This window comes from Rousettus aegyptiacus, unplaced genomic scaffold (assembly GCF_014176215.1).
Source record: "Rousettus aegyptiacus isolate mRouAeg1 unplaced genomic scaffold, mRouAeg1.p scaffold_m13_p_3, whole genome shotgun sequence".
NCBI classification, from domain to species: domain Eukaryota; kingdom Metazoa; phylum Chordata; class Mammalia; order Chiroptera; family Pteropodidae; genus Rousettus; species Rousettus aegyptiacus.
In genome coordinates, this window is record NW_023416306.1 from 88857714 (window position 1) to 88880247 (window position 22534).

The window sequence follows — 22534 nt, forward strand, 5'->3', positions numbered from 1 at the left end:
GACAAGTGAATGAGGGAAATTGATATAGTAAATGGGAAAGGATGAAAAGAAGAAAAGTAGATGAAAGAGTTAACAAAGGAGAAGGACAAATATCCAGCCTGAGATTCAGCACATTACTATACCATGCTTTAAGAGATATGTCTTAAATCACTGCTCATCTTCAATTGTAGATTTGTGTATGGTTCTGTTTTTCCTTGCTAACTAGTGCAATCTCTCTATCTCATTTGATTCATAAAGTGTTGCCCTTTTTCATTTTCAAAAGATACTACATGATTGTAAAGAATTATAACCCCCCAAAAGACTTAACTCTAAGCAGCATTGCTCATACATCTTAGAATTTCAAGGTAAATAATCTATGAATATGGACAGATCCTATAAAAATCACAGATATCTAAGTGGAATATAATAGAATAAAAACAACTGTTTCTATCTTCAGTAATTATCAAGCAATGATTGATCACTTTAGAGAGTGGATGCTAAAAATGTACAATATAAGAAAGTAATAAGAACCCTGAGAAACCATGAGTCGTGAACCCAGAGGACTTGGTAGGTAGTAAAAATAAAAATTTCCACATATAGGGCCTGAAGAATGTTGGCATTTAACTAAACAGAATTGACACTGTTTCCATAGAGCAAGTTGCTACTCTAAGAGACTGTCTTAGACTTTTCAGGCTGCTAGAACAAAATACACAGATTGAGTAGATTATAAACAAAAAGAATAGAATCTATTTCTCACTGTTCTAAAAGCTGGAAGTTCAAAATTAGAGTGCCAACATAGTCACCTGAGAGTCCTCTTCTTTGTTGCTGACTTGTCATTATATTCTCATGAGTCTGAAGGGGCTAGGAATTCCTCTGGAGGTCTTCTGTAAGGGCACTAATCTCATGAGGGCAGTCATTACCTCATTACCTCCTCAAAATCTCACCTTTTGAAGGTCATCACTTTGGGCATCAGTTTAGCATAGGAATTTGGGCGCGGGGGGGGAGGGGGAGTATAACCATTTGGACCATAGAAGAGATATTGATCTTTTCCAAATAATATAATAAGAAAAGCAATTAATTTAATTAATACTAGCTGTATTATCCCTGAGCATGGGAAATTGTCAGATTTCATTGTGGTTTTTTTTTTTTGTCTGCAATTCCTCCTTTTGTGTATTCATAAAGAAATATATTCATAAGTTATATATTTTTCTAGATAACCTACATTTACCTTTGTATCTAGTCTGATGTGACTAATAATACAACGTATATTTGATGGGATAATAGAGTAGTATTGTCTGTCCTGTTGCTCTCATATTTTAACTACCAATAATTGTGTAAAAATACAGGAAAACATTTTAGCAAGACGGAGAGACATGTTTCTGGAATGTCACAGAACTAGTGGAAAAATTGTAGCTGCTGCTTTGCTGGGGTTTTACTTCTTTGCTATGATATTGGTATTGCTGTGCTTCTAATTTAAGAGAAAAATAAATAATGTTGTTACTGAGCCTACTTTTGGATATTGATCAATATGTATTTTTACTTTTCCAGTACAGGGGAGACTCCTATACATTTATTTGTTATTTTGCTTTTGAAGTTTCCAGGAATGCGAGTGTTTATGTATGAATAGCATAACAAAATATAAAACCTGAGTATATTATACACAATGTATATTTTTATATTTCATGAATTATTTTCAAACAACATTTTAAACTCTGAACTGAAATTATAGCACACCAACAAATGGCACTTCGATCAAGTGTTATATCATAAGCAACATTACTCCTACAGATCTTTTCTGCTATCAGCTATCTGGCATAGATTTAAGTGGCCCAAACATCAGAAATTCCCTTCCCTTCCCTTCCCTTCCCTTCCCTTCCCTTCCCTTCCCTTCCCTTCCTTTCCCTTCCCTTCCCTTCCCTTTCCTTCTCTCCCTTTCCCTTCTTGTCTTTTCTTTTTTCTCCTTCCTTCCTTTTTCTTTCCTTCTCTTTTCTTTCATCTTTTTAAGCATTACTTTTTTTGTACTACTTCAGAAAAATTCACATGTTGAAGCATCTATGAACAACTAAAAATAGTAGTAAGGTACAATGTGATGTGGAGAAATGTTATCTTAATCATACTTATGAAGTTACATACAGGGGAAGTTTTACCATTAGAGTCCAAATTTTGCTGACTAGAATTCTGCCGCAGAACTTCCTGATTCAGAAGAGAATAAACAGTTTATAAACTGAGGTCTGCTGAGATACTTGTCTTGATTAGCATGATTTTCATCTGACCCTGAATTGACCCTGAAGCTCTAATTACTTTAAGTTTAAGTATAATTGCGAACATTCAGTAAATAAAGAATACATGAACCCGAGTGAATTTCCAAAGTCGGCTATGTAATAAACAGATCTTTAGAGGTCAAACTAAACTAATATGTAAATACATAATGATTTTCATCTCCAGAAATAGAAGTTATTCTTTCCCTCAAAATAATTGCTATCATTCTAACTTCATAAGTATGCATTATTATTGCTTTGTAAGTCAAGTTGATTTCAAATCTTACTTTCTCTTCTATTTTGTCAACCTTATTATAGCATTTTTTCTTGATCTCTTCTCATTTACAGATGTTCCTATCTTTTTAATGCAGACACAATTGACCTTATCCAGAACAATCCTGTTTTTACATAAAATTTTAAGTTAGCAGAGGAATGCATAAAAGGAAAAATGCTGTAAGTAGTAAATGCTATTTACTTTACACTCTCCATCATCAGCAAGCCTAAATGTTCCTCTTTCACTCTTTCATAAGGTAGAATTCAAGTAAATATAAATAATATAAAGAAGTAAAGGCTTTCCAATGGACTTTTATGTATCTGATTATGCAATGTAATCCCAAATTAATCGAAAAGCTAAGAATTGAGCACTGTCATGGAAACTGGATGAAGAGTCCCATGACAATGATTTTCATTTCCATTTTATGTTTTAAAGTAGAAAAGTAATTGTAGAAGTATTCTGTATATTTTAGTTCTCTCCTTTACTACTTAATACTAACATTTTGCCATGAAAAATTTCTATTTGTTGACTACCTCCTTTATTGGGAATAGGTAAATGAAATTATTTTGTACTTTAAAGAAATAGTCAATTTCCTAATTTTCTTTGTATTACCTGATGCATATTTAAGGAAATATCACACTAACTTACCACAATGATAATACTACTAATATAAAGATAAAGACTGCATAAAGAATGATTACAGAAAAGTAATTATGAAACATTTAAAGTTAGTCCTGATTGAATTATTAATTGAAAATCAAAGAAAGTACTTGACTTAGATCAAGCAAATAGAATATTTTTAACTCAAAGTTCCAACCTCATTTAATTTTGATATTAAAACATTAAAGTATCTGATGGAATTTTCTAACACATTTGCCAACAATCTACTCATGTTTATATTTTTAAAAAACTACGGCTCTCATTCTCTCCCAGACCCGAAGCCTGAAAACTCTATCTAAGCCTTCTTCAATTTTCTAGAAAAGCGCCTGACAATAAAATAAGACAAGGTATAAAACATGATAAAATTGAGGAGCTCATGCATTTTTGAGATAGAGACATGAATTGTTAAGAATGATCACACACCTAGCATTGTGCTTGGAACACAGTGGGTAGCAGATTGTTGACTAAACTAATAAGTAAGATTAACGTGATAACAATTAGTATGAATGATGATCCACCTAAGTACAATGACCTGCACATAATGCAAAACATTCAACAACAATGTTACTGTAATGCTCAGCACCATGACAAAAATACAAAGAAAAACATCTGAGCATCATGTGAATTATAATGTTACAGAGTTTATTCCTAAATTCTCCTTTCCTTAAATAAAGAAAAAAGTGGTTTATTCAAGCCTAGGTTCTTTCCATCTACTAGCTTAGCTACAGCTACTAATAATTCCTGTCAAACCACTGTGCTGGTCTTCTGTGGTTCCCACAGTAAATTTTCCTTTAAAAAAATTATGTGAAATGATGTACATATCATAGGAATACAAAGATAGAAAAGGTACTTCTATTATTAAAAACTATTGTACAGGGAGATTCTTGATTTTTAATAGAATAAAGAGAAGATGCTCCATGTGCCTTAAGTCATACAATATTTGTAGTTTATTCATACTTAGAAAAGGGATCATAAGTATTTAGAATTGTTCATAAGATTAATAAAATGATGTTTCTTATAAAAATTGCATTTAGAATTCTATCCTGAATATTTACAAGCAATGATGTTTCATATTAAATTATAATTTTTATTTTCCTCAAAATTTCTATTATGAATTCTCCCTGTAACTCATTCTAATGTCTTAAAATGTTCAAAGTGAAAATATTTTATACAATATAAGAAATGTTATTGCTGCAGATGAAACTCCTCTCTCCTTTTTCTTTCTTAACATAGAATGTTTGTCACTACTCTATATAACATATGCTGAAATTCTTTGGTTAATGTTATTAAGAATTATATTAGTCCTATATTTACAATTCCTTTATGTAAACATCAGGACAATGACTGAGACACTTAGTGAAGTCCATTTATTTTATTTTATTTTTTTTTGAATTTTGCATTTTTTACCTATAATATTCTTTAGAAAAAATGACTCTTTTCATATTGGAATTTTTTCTCACTGGATTTGTTTCACCATGGTCTCTTTCTCATTGAACATTTTGGCTAAAAATTGAAAGAATAGTAAGATGACAGCCTTATAATTTATTATGATTCCATATCCCTTTCAATTTTTAATTTCTAAAATTTAAAGAAAATTTATAGAAAACTATAGAGTGTAGAAGGAATCTCAGGAACATCTAAGACTTTGTATTCCTTTATGGTATTGAAGTATTTGTTTATTTGTTTTTAATATTGAACTCTAAATACAGTTTTGTGTGCACTAACTTTTTAAATTATCTAAAAAATATCTCAAAACTCTCAGTTAAGATGGCGGAGTACGTAAATGCTATGCTTGCCTTCTCCCATGAGCACATCAAAATTACAACTAAACTACAGAACAACCATCATTAAAAATCGCCTGATGTCTACCTGAACAGAAGTTCTACAAATAAGAACACACTGAAGAAGCCACCTCAAGACTGTTAGGAGGAGTAGAGACACGGAATGAGTTGGTCCCACAACCACATGTGGCAGTTAAAAAATGGGAGGGATGTCTCAGCTGCATAGAAATCCCTGGAAGAGCGATGGGTCCAAGTCTCACACTGGGATCCCCAGCCCAGGGCTCTCGTGCTAGAAAGAGAAGTCTCCATAACTTCTGGCTATGAAAACCAGTGGAAATTGTGTCCAAGTACAACAGAGAGCTGCCGTAGCCCCAGGTATATCTCTTAAAGGGCCTATGCAAGGATTTACTCTCTGAAGGACTCACTCTCTCTGAGCTCCAGCACTGGGGTAGCAGCTCCAAAAGTTCCAGGGATATACAGGGAGAAACTAAATTGTTTAGATTCAGGGCGAGGGCTAGAGGGGCAGCTTTATCTCAGACAGAAGTGCTAGAAGAGATCGTTGTTCCTTTGATAAGCCTTCCTACCACCCAGCCTGCAGGCCCAGGTACAAACACGTGCCAAGTCTAAGTCTCCATCTCGCCACCTTGGTGATTCCCAGACACCAGCCCCCACCCAAGTGACCTCCACTGGCTTTTCCATAAAAATAGCCTCTCTTGACTCATGCTGAGGACTTTCCAAACTCTCAAAGGTGTACAAACTCCAAAGGAGCAGCAACTGGCCTCAGCATGCCTTATACCTCTTACTAAGTGACCCCAAGCCCATCACTAGTAGTAGCCAAGCTTAGTTATTAACTTTGCTTTTCCCAGACACCTTTAATCCCAGCATAAGTTGCAATCATTTGCAGATCACTTTGTAGCTCATACCAAAGGACCCTGTACAGGGCATAGGCAGCAACTGTGACCTGCACCAGAGACCCTCCCCAGGGGTCGCAGAACCAACATATCCAGCTTCAGGCCACACTAGAGCAACACCCAATCACCTCCACAAGTGACACATTCAGAGGGAGGACTCAGTAGGCACCAGAGCCTCTCTAAAGAGAATCTTGCTCCATAGGGTTAGCCACTGCATGACAGCTTGTCTGTTGTATTCAAGGCCAGTTGTCACAGACAGTCAACCTGAAGGTCAATTCCTTCCTTGAAATGCCAACAACAATCAACCCACACAAGAGACACACAAGGGACTTACCTGGAGCACCTGGCTCAGGTGATGAGGGACACTCTACCACTGGGCCTCACAGGACATCTACTACATAAGGCCATTCCACCAAGACCAGGAGACATACCAGATCTATGTAATAGATAGAAACAGACATATGGAGTCAGTCAAAATGAGAAGACAAAGAAACATGTCCCAAATGAAAGACAGAAAACACCAGAAAAAAAATATGGAGACAAGCAATCTATAACACACGAAGTTCAAAATACTGCTTATAAGTACGCTCAAAGAACTTTGGGGAAAAGTATATAAACTCGGTGAGAGCTTTAACGAAGAAATAAGGAACATAAAAATGAAGATAGATACGATTTTAAAAAACTCAAAAGTGAAGAATATAGTAACTAAAATAAAGATTTGTTAAAGAGAATCAGCAGTAGATTTGATAAAGTAGAGAACTGAATCAGAGATTTGATAGATAAGATAGTGGAAAATACCAAATCAGAATAGCAGTTAGTTACCTCTAAGGAAGTTTCTTTAAGACTGAGGTGATTTCTCAACAGAAACTTTGCAGGTCGGAGGGATTAGGACAAATATTCAAAGTGATGAAAAGCAAGGACCTACAACCAAGATTACACTACCCAGCAAAGCTGTCATTTAGAATCAAAGGACAGATAAAGAGCTTCTCAGACAAGAAAAAGCTAAAGGAGTTTATCACCAACAACCCAGCATTACAAGAAATGTTCAAGAGACTTTTTGAAAAATACGGAAAAAAGATTAAAAATATGAATAATAAAATGGCAATAATTACTTACATATCAATAATTACTTTAAATGTAAGTAGATTAAATGCTCTAATCAAAAGTCATAGGGTGGCCAAATAGATTAGAAAACAAAACGATACATATGTTGCCTACGAGAGATCCATTTCAGATGAAAAGACAGAGATTGAAAGTAAAGGAATGGAAAAAGATATTTCATGCAAATGGAAATGTAAAAATGTTGGGGTAGCAATACTTATATCAGACAAAATAGACTTTAAAACAAAGACTATAACAAGAGATAAAAAAGGACTTAGAAATTCCACTTCTGAGTATTTGTCTGAAGAAATTCAAAACATTAATTCAAAAAGACATATGCATCCATATGTTCATTGCGTACCCAAGATATGAAAAAAATTTGTGTCTATTGATAGATGAATGAATAAAAAAGAGGCGATACATATATAAAATGGACTATTTATTGCTTAGCCATAAAAAAGAACAAAGTCTTGCCTTTTGCGACAACATAAATAGAACTAGAGGATATAATGTTAAGTGAAATAAGTCAAACAAAGACAAATATCATATGATTTTATTTATATATGGAATCTTAAAACCAAAAAAACAAGCAAACAAAACAGACAGTAATTCATAGATAAAGAAGATTTTGATTGTTGCCACGTGGGAGGGAGGTTGAGGAGAAAGGACGAATAAGGGGAAAGGATTAAGATGTGCAGATTGCCAGTTATACAAACAGTCATGGAAATGTAATGTAAAGCATAGGGAATATAGTTAATAATATTGTAATAATTATGTATGATGTCAGATGGGTACAAGATTTATTAGGGTGACTACTTCATAAGTTATAGAAATGACTGATCATTATGTTGTATACCTAAAACTAATATATTATTATGTGTCAGCTGTAATTTAAAAATTAAAAAATTATTTTAAAAAAGAAAATTACAAAAAGAAAAAAGTATTTCTCAGATTGTGCCACTAAGACAGTAACATTTATCAGTCAATTTTGACTAATCTTCTTTACTTTACTATCTCCATTGATTATAACTTAAACTGATAAAGTCCTTAATATTTACTTGTAAAAGACACTCCTGTAAATAAAAATAAGCCAGACAGATTGAGAAGAAACAATGTCAGAAAAATATACATCACAATATAGCAAGTATAGTTACATTAATATAAATGTAATTAATATTTAGGAAAATATCTTGTCAAAGTCATAGAAATTATAGATAAATCACAAGTGATATATTTATCACAAGACTTCTAAAAATTAACAGCAAATGATTAACTTCAAAAAATTTGAAAGAACAGTAGAACCAATTAAAAGAAAATTTAAATAAGCAAATTATTTTGATAAAAGCACATATTAATGCAATAATAGTCACAGAAATAAAAATAGAAAGCACAAATAAAACTAGAACTAAAAAAACTGTGATACAATAGAAAATAAAATATATGTAAAACAAATAAATTTTATTGCAATAAATTATATTTAACATATACAGAAAGTGGGGAAGATATTCAACTGATTTTTAAAGAATAGTGTATCTTTTAAATTACAGCCAACATACAATATTATATTAATTTTAGGTATACAACAAAAACTTGAAAAGTATTCAGACAAGTTGCAAATTTTATATACTTAAAATTTTAAATTTTAAAAACTATAAATATAATATTGTCAGAAAAAATCAGAGTACCAAAAATAACATATAAGAACATAGTTGTACTAATTCTTTGAATATAAGATTAATTCACCATCATATAAATCAATATAATTCACACAATAAACAAAAAATCATTCTACAGGATCCAACAACTCTTCTTGATTAAAAAAAATTTAGCAAACTAAGCATAGATGAGATTTCTTTTTTACTGAAAAATTGCTGCAAATATTATACATATTTATGTCTATCTTCTTTATTGATTAACTCAGCTGAATGTCTATTTTATGTTATTTTAACTTATTGATTAATTTGATCTAATCTTTTTCTTTTCTCTAATTCATTAATTTGTGATTTTATCTTTAGTATTTATTTCATTATGTTTTCTTTTATCTTTTTTAATTTTCTGATTTGAAGATTTAATTTATTGTATATATATATATTTAGTGAATAAGCAGTTAAGACTATATATTTTCCTGTCATTGACTTTATATCTAAATATTAGATTCTAATATTTACTATCTTAATTACTATGCTATCATAAAGATTAGTAATTCTAAGAAAATTGATGAACTGATTCTCTAAAAACCTAGTCTAAAAAATATAACTTTTAAACTTTCTTAGAAAACATTATTTCTTAAAACAGAGTTAGTATTGATTGGTTTGAGATTAAAGACATGAATAAATGAAACAAAATTTGGGTGAGAAAGATACATATAAATAAATTTAATGTTAAATGAGTTTAGCTATTAAGTTTAGCAGGAGAAAGATGGAATATATGATAATAAGTAGAGCCTGGACATTTGATCATGCATTTGTGAAAAAAATAAAAGCTAAATCTCTCTTGAAAGCTTTACATAACAGTAAGCTTCAGATGAACTAAAGACAGACACACATAATAGAGCATAAAATTTTGAAGAAAACAAATGGTTTTACTTTTTAATCTTGAAATGTGGAAAGTTTTCCTAAAATAGACACTAAATCTATATATTTTAAATTATGAGATTTTGTAACTTAAAATGTGGGACAAAGGCTCTATGAAGGAGTTAAATAGACTAGTGGTAAACTGGAATAGAATTTGCAATGTACAATTACAAAATAATTCATATTAATAATATATAAAGAGCTCTTACCAATAATTAAAAAGAACAAAAATTCTCTTAAACAAATAAGCAAAATTAACTAGAAAAATCTACTTCTAAAAAGGTACTTGAACATATGCACAAATATAAACACATATAGCCACATACATACACAAAAACATAAAAATATTTATGTGCTGTAGTTAGAAAATGCTAATGTCTATTGTATGGAAATAGAAAAATAAACTATGGCACATATGTATTGTGAAGCTATTAAAAAGGATGAGGTGTAGCCGCATCAAAAGATTTCCAAGATAATGTTAACTGTAATTGAAAAGTAAATTTAAAAAAAGATTTCCAAGACACATGTGCTTATCTGTGTATGTGTGTGTGTGAGTGTATATGTGTGTGAGAGATAGTGTGTGTGTGTGTGTGTGTGTGTGTATGTGTGTGAGAGAGAGAGAGAGAGAGAGAAAGAGAGAGAGAGAGAGAAATTAAAAAGTAAGGAAGGAAAAAGAGAGAAAAAGGAGAGAGAATCTAAGAGTGGCTGCCTCCAGGGTATAGACTGGTATGGGCAAAGAAGAATGGTACATCAGGATTTTCTTATTTTATTGTGTATAATATTAGCATTTGATAGTTTTATTATATATATAATTTTAATTAAAAATAAAGTATTAATGTAAAATTATCAGAATCAAAATACTTTGAATTCCATTTTTACTTGTCTCATTTTTTATATCTAATAGAGGCCATAAATTTTAATGTCTTTCCAGATGTATATCTACATTTATACATTTGAATTTATCAAGTTAAATTATTAAAATGCAAAGAAGATATTTAAAAATTATTTAGACATTTAAAAAGAAAATCATTCATTTTTGTATTCTCAGCAGAGCCTGGTAAGAAATTTTTAATCCATGAGTTGATGTTTTTGGTTTTATTTTGGTATGTTTTGTTTTTGGTACACTTTGCAATGAAACATTACGATCTAGGAAATATGATCATTGATATCATGAGAGTGTGAAATAGATATTTTGAGTAACTATGGAGAAAAGCTTTATGTAGAACTTTGACAATTAGAAAATGGTAAAAAAAAAAGTGTTAAAGTAAAAAAATTTAAAAATTTAAGAATTTTATAGTCTTATGAAATATTTTATTTGCATTAATAGTCTCCACTTATAATTAAGTATCAAATAATTGTTAAAACAATTTTGTTAAAATATATGAAATTAAATGTGTTGCTATATAACTGATTAGCCACATAAATAATCAAAGTTCAGAAAAAAAACAAAACTAAAAATTTTAAATAGCTAGTTTTAGATACCAGTTCTTAGATTATCTGATACCATGATGAACATGTAGTAAATGTTTAATAAATGTTAATTTAAAAAATAAAACTAATGACTGGTATTTACTGAGGGCTCATTCTGTGCCTGGATTTGTGGCAATTACAATAAATGCATCATTTTATCGTCTCTTCACAATAACCCAAGGAATCAATTATATGGATAAATGATCCCTGACAAGTCTACCATCTAGTGGTGATTAATTTAAGCTTTCATCACTTACCTCAGAATTGTTATTCTGGCATCCCAGGGAAGAAAGCTAGAGATTTCAGTTGAAGGAATAGAATTAGATAACTGAATAATCGATTTCAAAATAGCATGAAATCCTAAATTAATGATGTATTAGTTTTCTTCTGCACATTCAAAAATGCCCTATTTTGAGAAGTTGTGTCAATGGATCCGAATATTATGAAAATATAAGATATCTAATATGGTGGGCAGTGAGAAAAGTATAAATGTATACTAAATATAGTAACATATTTATAAATGTTACTAATTTGAAAAATATATTATTTTTATTAAACATTTATTTATATCATTATCATGTAGACTAAAACTATATCCAATTTACTGGTCATTATATTACAGAAGGTTGAAATAATTTTCTTTTATGAACTGTTGGAAGTAGAAAGATGGCAAAAATCTGAAATATCTATTGGAGTAAAAGAGGAGAGAAAAAAGTTTAAACTACCTATCTACATAGCCGAAAACTATCAAACCATGTTTTTCAAGTGCAAATCTAGTGGTATCTAGATTTTAGGACACAGCTTATAACAAGCTCATACGTAGCTGCCATGGCACAACCCACATCCCACCCAAAAACTCCATGCACTTGGAATTGAGCAAAAGAAGATCTCATGAGACTTCACAGTCAGTTACAAAGTACTCTGAAAGGTGCCTTTACGTTGGTTTTCACAATTAATTATAGCAAGTGTCACCATGTACAGCTTGCTGCAGTTAATTAAATTTGACAGGTTAACTTGAGAGCCCTATTCACTGAATGCACTGGAGTAGAGAGTTGGGGTAAGTGAAAGGGTTGCCCAAGGCAGAAAACAGAAAAATTCAAGTGAAAAAAATAGTTAGCAGAGTCAAAATTAGGCAGCATGGAAATATTTATCACCCCAAAAAAAGAATGACCAGAGAATTATGTCAGGAAGATATTCTTATGTTCTATAGAACTGTTCAATTTGCTTCTATGTTGGAGATTTCTGCAATAAGATTTTTGAAGATTTTTGGAAATTTTTGAATTATTTTAATAGCTGCATAAAGTTAAAATATATTGCTGTTTCATGTTTCTGATTGACCGCATCCAAATGCCACAGGGCCACAATTTTAAGTTCAAAACTCATCTTATTTTTCTTCTCCTCACTTGAAAATTACCTTCTACTTCTGTTTTCTTGATGTTTGCCAAAATATTAACTTAAGAATAATCAGCCTAATTCCAAATATCATCTTTGAATTTTTCCTTTACTTTTATGAGCCTTCCAATAACACCTTTCAATAATTCCCATCGCTTCTATTCAAAGATTTCTAAAATCCATGTTCTAATCTTATTGCCATTTCTCTAGTTCAGAATCTCATTACCCTAGCTTATATAATAATCATAAAAGCCTTGTGTCTGATATCCTTGACTTCAATTTCCAGTCCTCTGTGCTCCTCCTGCCCTTGTGTTCATCTTCTGCACAGTCTTGATGTAAGTCCTTTTTTAAAATGTAGATCTGATTATGTTATTTCCATCTCTCGTGTGACCAAGAGATACTGTTTTATTAATTTTAGTTAATTAAGTTTAAAATTTAAATAGGAACATTTGGGCTAATGGCTACTAGATTAAACAGTGAAGCTTTAGAGGAAATTCTACAAATACAAAATAAAATATAACGACTAAAATAGAATTCTAGAGACATTCTACTTATATATAGCAAAGCATAAAAAAAGAAATAGGAATATAAATCAAGAAGAAATAAATAGAAAACAGTAAAATGGTAGACTCAATTCAATCATATTATATCAACAATTAAATTAAATATAAATGGTCTGTACATTCCAAAGGTAGAGATTTTCACATTGCATGTTTTTCAAAGAAAAAAGCTAGAAAACTATATGATGCCTACAAGATATACACTAAAAAAATGTTTACGTTGTAAGTAACATAATTAACAAAAGGTATACAATACAAGCAGTAAGTATAAGAAAGCTGGTGTGTCTGTTTTAACAAAAGCAAAGTGGATTCCCAAAAAGGAAGGATAATTGGAGATAATGGAAAATACTTCATAAAGATAAAAGCGAGAGAGAGAAAGAGAGAGAGAAAAACATAACAATCATGAATGTGCATACCTCCAAAGCAAAGTTTCAAAATATATTAAGCAAGCACTGATATACTTAAATAGAGAAATAGATAAATTCAGTTACAACTGGATATCTTAACACTGAATATTTTAAAAATGATAGGTTATATAGAAAATAAAGTCAGTAAGGATATATAAATTTTGAACAATACTACTACCCACCTTGGCCTCACAGACATTTATAGAGCACTTAATCAAACTGTAGAATACACATTTTTTTCAACTGCATATAGAATAGTAATCAAGACAGACCATGCACTGTGCAATAAAATAATTCTGAACAACTTCAAAAGTTGAAATCTTGTAGTATGTGGCTTTTGGCCACAGTAAAATTAATTTAGAAATCAAGCATCACATTTGTGGACATAACATTTACTAAATATAAAGTAAAATTAATAAACTAGAATTTACAAAAATAAAACTTGAGGTCATTAAAATATGAAAATAAGAAAAACGAAAACCACACTTCAGAAGAACAATTTTGTGAGACATATCTGATAAAACACCACTCATAAATAAATAAATTTCTTGGGAGGACATTGGTTAATAAAATTCCATAGGTTTCAAGTGTATTATTATACAATACATCACCTGTTTATTGCATTTTGTGTTCACCACCCAAATTCAAGTCTCCTGTCACCATATATTTGACCCTCTTTACCCTCTTCTACTACCCCCAGGCCACTTTGCCTCTGGTAACCACCATACTGTTGTCTGTGTCTATGAGTTGTTGTTTAGTTTTTTGTCTTATTTATTTGTTTGTTGCTTTCAGTTTTATATCCTACATATGAGTGGAATCATATGATTCTTGACTTTTTTCATCTGACTTATTTCACTTAGCATAATATTCTCAAGGTCTATTCATGTTGTTGCAAATGGCAGTATTTCATCTTTTCTTATGACTAATATTCTATTGTACATATGTACCACATCTTTTTTATCCAATCATCTACCGAAGGACACTTTTGCTGTTTCTATGTCTTGGCAACCATGAATAATGCTGCGATGAATACAGGGGTACACATGTCATTACAAATAAAAGTTTTAAAATTTTTCAGGTAGATACCCAGAAGAGGGATTACTGGGTCAAATGATAACTCTAGTCTTGATATTTTGAGGAACCTCCATACTGTTTTTTATAGTGGCTGTACTAATTTACATTACCACTAGCAGCGAATGAGGGTTTCTTTTCCCCCACAACCTCTCTAGCACTGGTTATTTCCTGTTTGGTTGATAATAGCCATTCTAACATGTGAGGTAGTATCTCATTTTGGTTTTTTATTTGCATTTCCTGGATAGCTAGTGAAGTCAAGCATCTTTATATATATTTGTTGGCCATTTGCATGTTTTTTTGGGAAAGTGTCTGTTTTCTTGGGAAAAGTGAAAATATTTACAAACAACACTTCTGATGAGTTAATATACAAAATATATAAAGAACATACAAAACTAAACAACAAAAAACAATCCAATTAAAAAATGGAAAGAAGGTCTGAATCTTATAAATCAATAATAGTAATAAAACAATGTTTAAAAAATAGGATATATAAATAGATCGATGTAATAGAATAGAATGTAGATATAGACTATATAAACCCAGTTAACTAATCTTTTGTGAAGAGGCAAAGGCAATACGATGGAGTAAAATAATTTTTTTAACAAGTGGTGCTGAAACAACTGAATGTCCACATGCAAAAAATTAATCTAGACAGAGACCTTACACTTTTCACATAAAGTAACTCAAAATGGATCACATACATAAACGTTAAACACAAAACAAAACTATAAAACTCCTAGAAGATAACATAAGAGAAGACCTATATGACTTCGAGTGTGGTCATGACCTTCTAGATACAGCACCAAATGCACAACCAATAAAAAAATTATAAGCAGGACTTCATTAAAATCAAAAACTTCTTGTGAAAGATAATGTAATGGGAATGAGAAGACAAAAATATAGATTGGGAGAAAATATTTGCAAAAGACACATCTGATAAAAAAAAAAAAACTATCTAAAAACAGACAAAGAATTCTTAGAACTCGACAATAAGAAACAAACAACCTGATTTAACAAGGGGCCAAAGACTGTGATAACCCACCAAAGAAGACATACAGATGGCAAAGAAGCATATGAAAAGATGCTCCATATCAGATATTATAAGGGAAATGAAAATTAAAACAACATACCTCTATACATCTATTAGAATGACCCAAATCCAGAACACTGATAACATAAAATGTTGGTGAAAATGTGGAGTAACAAGAATTCTTCATTGTGAGTGGGAATGAAAAATGGTATAGCCACTTTTAAGGACAGTTCAGAGTTTCTTTATGAAATTAAATGTACTCTTACCATGTGATTCAGCAATTGTTACCTTGTTATTTACCCAAAGAAATTGAAAACCTTGTCTACACAAAAAACTACATACATATTTTATAGCAGCTTTATTAATACTTGCCAAAACTTGGAAGTGTTTAAGATGTCTTTTAGTAGGTGAATGAATAAACAGTTTATTTGCTATAAAGAAATGAGATATCCTTCAGTAGGTTCAAGATGTTCTTTAGTAAGTGAATGGATAAATAAACTGGGGTACACAATTTATTTAGTAAAAGGAAATGAGATATCAAGAACATATGGAGGAAACTTAAATGTGTACTAACCAAATAAAGCCAATATGAAACAACAACATACTTTATTTATTTTTCCAACTATATGAAATTCAGGAAAAGGCAAAACTATAGAGATAGTCAAAAACATCATTGTTTGGCTAGACTTAGGGACAAGGGTTGGGGGAGAGGTGAATAGGCAAAGTAGTCAAAATACTCTGTATCATATTATAATGATGGATGCATGTCATTCTACTTTTGCCCAAACCAATAGACTTCATAATACCAAGAGTAAACTGTACTGTAAACTATGGACTTTGGGAGAGTATGTTGTTTTAGGGTAGGTTCATCAATTATAACATATGTACCACTCTGATAGCAGATGTTGGTAATGGGATAGGGGAGCTATGCATGTGTCGAAGTGGGACGTAAATAGAAAATTTCTGTACTTTTAATTTTTTCGTGAGCCTAAACTGCTCTAAAAAATCTTAAAAATAAATAATAAGTAAAAGACTTGAACAGACATTTCATAAAGGAAGATATACAAATGGCTATAAAAATATACAAATGGCCAAAAAAGACATGAAAAGCTGCTCCACATCATTACATCACTATTGATTAGGAAAGTACAAATTAAAGCATAGCATGATACCATTACCATTAAAATGAGTATAATTTTTAAAAAATGACACCCACGCCACCCTGAACATGCCTGATCTCGTCTGATCTCGGAAACTATGCAGGATCATGCATGGTTAGTACTTGGATGGGAGACCACCTAGGAAGACCGGGGATTGTAGGCATAAAAAAATAAAATAAAATAAAAAATAAAATAAAATAAATAAATACTGTTGATAATGTGGAGGAACTGGCATTTATGCCTTTTTAGTAATACTGCATAACATACACTCACTTTGAAAAAGTTTTTCAATTTTTAAGAAGCTGCAATCTAGCAATACAATTACTAGGTATTTATACAAGAGAAATAAATACTTATGTCCACAAAAAAATTTTATACACTTTGCTCAAAACAGCTCAAAACTGGAATCAACCCAAATATTTGTCAATGGGAGAATAAATAGGCAAATACTTTATTCATGCAATTGACACTACTGAGAAATTTTAAAAAGAATGAAATACTAATATATGTGTCACTCTCATCATGGATAAGTCTCAAAAGTATTTGTTTAATGAAGAAAATGACACAAATAATAGATACATTATTAATTATTTATATGAAGTTCAAAGACAGGTAAAACAAACGTGTTGTAATAGAAATCAAAATAGTAATTGACTATGGTTGCAAGAAAGGAAACACACACAACTTTCTAGGATCATGAAAACATTTAATAACTTGATTGTGATGGTATTTTAATAAATACATTTATTGAAACTAAATATTTTGTGCACTTTATGTAAATTTCACCTCAATTTAAAAAGATCAAAGTTTTAAAACTAATTCTAAAAAGAAAAATTATAAATTGCAATAAGCCTACAAAATTGTTCACATTTACTTGTAACAAAAGAAATTCAACTAAAAATCAAAGAAATATATTCTTTTTATCTATTATAGGTATTTATAAAATAATAATATTATATACATGCCGGAGCCCGCCGGCAGAGATCGAACAGCACCTTAAAGAGGGGGGTGAAGCCTAAGGGGAAAAAAAAGAAGACAAAAGTTCGTAAGGGAGGGAGGGAGGGCTTATAGTCAGAGCTGCAGCCTCCAGTTTATTTAACCCAGCCTATTTATACCTAAGCACAGAATATATTAGTAAGTTCTTATACATCCTTCCCTCAGGGTACAAACGTCCTTGCTTTCTGGGCTGTAAAACATTCCACTATCTTAAAAGGATTTCTTTAGGAGGCAAATCTTCTCACCAGGGTCAGTAATGTTTAACTTAAAACTCTGCTTCCTAAAACCATTGTTTAAGCAGATTTAGCAGCTGCTTCAGTGCCTCATAATGGCTCCCGACATATACATAGGAAGATACCACACTCTTCCAGTAGGATATTAAGTTCACATACTTTTTCTGAACAAGATGTTTCTAATCCAGTAATTTAACTGTTACAAATAATAAAATATTTATGGAAATTCTGATATTCGTGTATATCTGGTGTGGTATTTTAAAAATAATACTAATTGTAGACAAGTAAAATTTCCCACAATAAAATAATTACATTGATTAAAATTTTGGTAAACCATTTGGAAACGGACATTAAAAACTTTTTTTTAAAGTAAATTATATTTTTATGAGGAAGTATTCCTAATACAATGCAAAAAGAAAAATAAGTTTAGAGATCAAAAACTATATTTAGTATAATCACAATTTATGAAAAAGTGCTCATGTAGATATGTTAAAAATCAAAAGCAATTAGAGTAAAACTTCTAGAATATTTCTAGGGTGATATAATTATAGTGGACTTTATATAACTTTCTATATGCTTTTATATTTTCTGATTTTTTGAATAAACATTTATTATTTGTCTAAATGCTTATAAACTATTTGAAATCAATAAATTTAAAAAATACTTTAGTTTACTATCTCTTGCTGGGATTTTATTTAGAGTAAAACTGTTCAGAAAATTGTCACTGATCATTTCTCTATAACTTGCTATAACAATACACTGTTTTAGTGTTTCTTGGGTTTTAAGTGGCTAAATTATAAATAATCAAATTAAGAGCCAAATATCTATGTTAACGTATGAGGCTATAAGCATTTGATGGAAGATTTTCCTAAGATTTACTCATAATTTAAATTTGCCTAATATTAAATTGGCTTCCACCTCTCATCAAAGTATTCTGTGTAGAGTTCAAAATGAAGTAGAATATTTTATGCTTTAAGTGAAAGTTTTAGCATTAATCACTTTTTAAGACAAATATTTATGAGAAATAATTCCCCAATTAGATTTTAGAATTTTTCTTCTACTCACTATGTAGAACAAACAAGAAATATTTCGGTAGAACACAAAAATGTTTGAACCTGAATTAGTCTTACCATTTGTAAACCAGTTACTTAGCATTTTTACTATTTGAACTGACTGAAATTTATTTTCTGGAATTATCAGAAACTTTTTTTTAACTTTCTGTGCCAAAAACAGAATCTATAAAATTTATTGACTTTCATGAAAATTAAATATTGATATTATATTCTATGACAGGAACTAGGAAACACACATATTATACGCTTGCAAACAATTATGGCTGGAAAGCGTGCTAAATGAGGACTTAGGTGTAGGAATTGTGTAAACAAAGAATAATATGACTTTGATGGCTTTGTTGAAATTGTATGCACATAGTGATTTCTAGTGTTCAATAGAACTATGTGCATTAAGATAGAATGAATTTTCAAATGTCAAACCTCTGTACTGACTGATTTAAAACATATTTATGTAAACTTATAACTGGATTATTTTACAATGCATTTTCGATATGAAATTATATCTATAAGTAAAAACAGATGTGGTCAATACTAGTGCTACAATAATTAATTTAAAAGTAGAAAAGGCAGTTAACATTTATTGATTTTATTTAATATAAATGGAAAAAATGTTATGTTTATTGACAAATTTTTATGTCAGATTAGAAATACTAAAATTTTTCTTACTAAAATATGTCTGATGGAATATATTACTTAAAAAATTTAAATACATAACTAAGGTGGTAAAGAAAGATACAGACATTTACAAGGTTAAATGTTAAAAATGTGGAAGTCTATGGCTTCCATGAAACTTTAGCAGATCCCTAGCACTTCTGTTTTAATCTTACACAGGCACCTCCATACAAGGTAGGAGGTTCTAAGGTGAACCTAAATTTCACATGGTAAGCCACAAATATTTGAACAAATTATTTATGAGAATGAAAGTGCTCTAAATAAAAAATAATAATAATAATTTAAGACTCCTTTCATAACTCATTATAGCACAAGTTAAATAAAATGGAAACGTGACCAGAAATATAAATTACTAAAAACTGACACCAGTAGTCATAGAAAGCTTAGAGAGATAAACTTCCAGAAGAGAACAGAATGAACAACATCACACACACACATATAATTCATCAAGACTAGATATTTTTATAATCAAATCTTCAAAATCCAGTTAATTCCAATGTTATATAAATTGTTCCAGACTATAAAACAATGAAGAAAACCTCAAAATTACGTAATTAAGCAAATATATTATTACTTATATTTAATAAATATATCAGAATGAAACAGAAAAATAGAAAGAAAACTACTAACCAATTTCACAAATATCAGTAAAAAATCCTAAATATTAGCATATAGGAATGCAACAGTGCAGAGATAATTTGATATTAAGATACCCATTAATATAATTCATCATGTTGATTGATATATGGAGAAACATACAAAATGTAATTCTCACCCTTGATTTTTAAACAACTCAATATGATAAAAATTTGTAAATATTTTTCATGTGTCTTTGTAATTTTCAAATGCAATTAGAGATAACATTATTATAAATTAGAAATTAGAAAAAATAAAACTGTATTTATTTCTATAATAACTTATAGTGTACTTAAAAATACATAATTGATTATAAAACTAAATGAAGAAAAATAATTCCCAAAGTAACCACCTAGGTATAATTAAGATCCAATAGACAAGTAGTCTTCATTATGCAAACAAAGACTAGTTACAAGCTATAACAGAAAACCCCTTTATACTAGCAACACTCAAAAAAACTAAACACACTTAGAAAGAAAATATGTGAAAATCGTAGAAAACATATAAAAGAAAAACTTAAAAAACTCAAATGATGCAAAAATAGCCTCAAACAACTGAAAATACATTCTTTGAATAAGACATATTATATTTTGAGGTTGGGAAATGGTCCACAAGACCACCCTCAGTCAGATACCAAATGAAAACTTCAGGGTTCCCTAAAACACCCTTACTCCTGACAATTGCAAGTTTGGAATTCTCCAAGATCACCTCCAGCTCTGATAACTCATGAGAAGAACTCACAGAACTACCAAAAGCTATTATACTGACAATTAAGTTACCATTAAAATCAGCTGAAGGAAGAGATTCATGGGGCAGATTCTAGGAAAATTCCAAATGCAAAGCTTCCAGTTGTCCTCTCTCAGTGGAGTTATGAACAACCCCTCTGGAAACAATGTTACAAGAGTCATGAAGTATTGTCAAACAGGGAAAACTTGCCCGAGCCTTTTTGTCCATAAATTTTATCGAAGCTTGGTCCTGTAGACCTGGTTGGTTGTCCATATGGCTAAACTCAGTCTCTAGCCCCTCCAGAGAATGAGCTGGTATGAAACCCAAATCTCCCATCCTAAATCCATTGTTAGACTATTCCGTGTGGTTCAAAGCCCCCAACTAAACAAAGATGCTTTAGCTAGGCAGGACATTCCAAGAGTTTAGAGATTCTCTGAGGAGCTGAAGGCAAAGGCCAGATCTCTCTTTTGGCAAGACTAAATTCTTTAATACAAAAACATATATTCCAGTCTCCTTAAACTAATTTATTTATTTTCAGATAATCTCAATAAAAATATCCATTTTTCCTGAAATTAAAAACTTTGATTCAAAATTCCCTATGAAAAATTTCAAAAAACGTTGGGAAAACCATGAAAAATTTTTTTAAAAGAACAGATTATCAGGACAACATAAGGGATTCCTGACAAATATTGAAGCATCCTCTGGAATTTGCTCTCACATGCAGTAATCATTAGCCATAATTAGCTATTTATTAAAATTTTTAATTAAAAGTACATAAAATAAAAATTCAGCTTTTCAGCTATACTAGTCATATTTCACATGGCTTCCATATGCACAACACAGCTATAGAACATTTCCATCATTTCAGAAAGTTCTACTGGACAGTGCGGTTCTAGGACATTTGTATTTAAGTGAGATTGCTTTATAAATAGAAATAAAATTTAATAAAAAGCCAAGATATAGTCTGACCTAAAATCTATATGGATATTTAATATGTAATAAAAATAAAGTCTCAAATCAATGATATAATAATATTTAATAAATGATGTAAAGTGGTTGAATATCCTTTTGAGAAAATATAAACTTAGATTTACACTTCATACCATAAATAACCAAGTGGATTAGTATATATATATATATGTCTTCTGATATCTAAACATATGTGTGTATATGTATAAAGCAATGTAAATCCATCTAAAACCTGGATATAGAAAATGACCTTCTAACTGTGATTCAAAATCAAAATGAACTGAAAAAATAAAAATAAGACACCACTTAAACTAAACAATAAACAACTATTTTTATATTAATTTCAGTATAAAATGAAACATGTTTTTTTCCCTTAATAATTTTTCATTTATTTATAGTTGACATACAACATTATATTAACTTCAAGTGTATTGGTCAATGTTAAATTTCTTGAATGTGATAATTACACTGGGATTATATAGGAGAATGTTTTTCTTCTTAGGAGTTATGTGCTGAAGTATTTAAGGGTAAAGTATTATTAGGTTGCTACTCACTAACAAATGGTTTAAAATCAAGTATCCATCTATTTATCTATATCA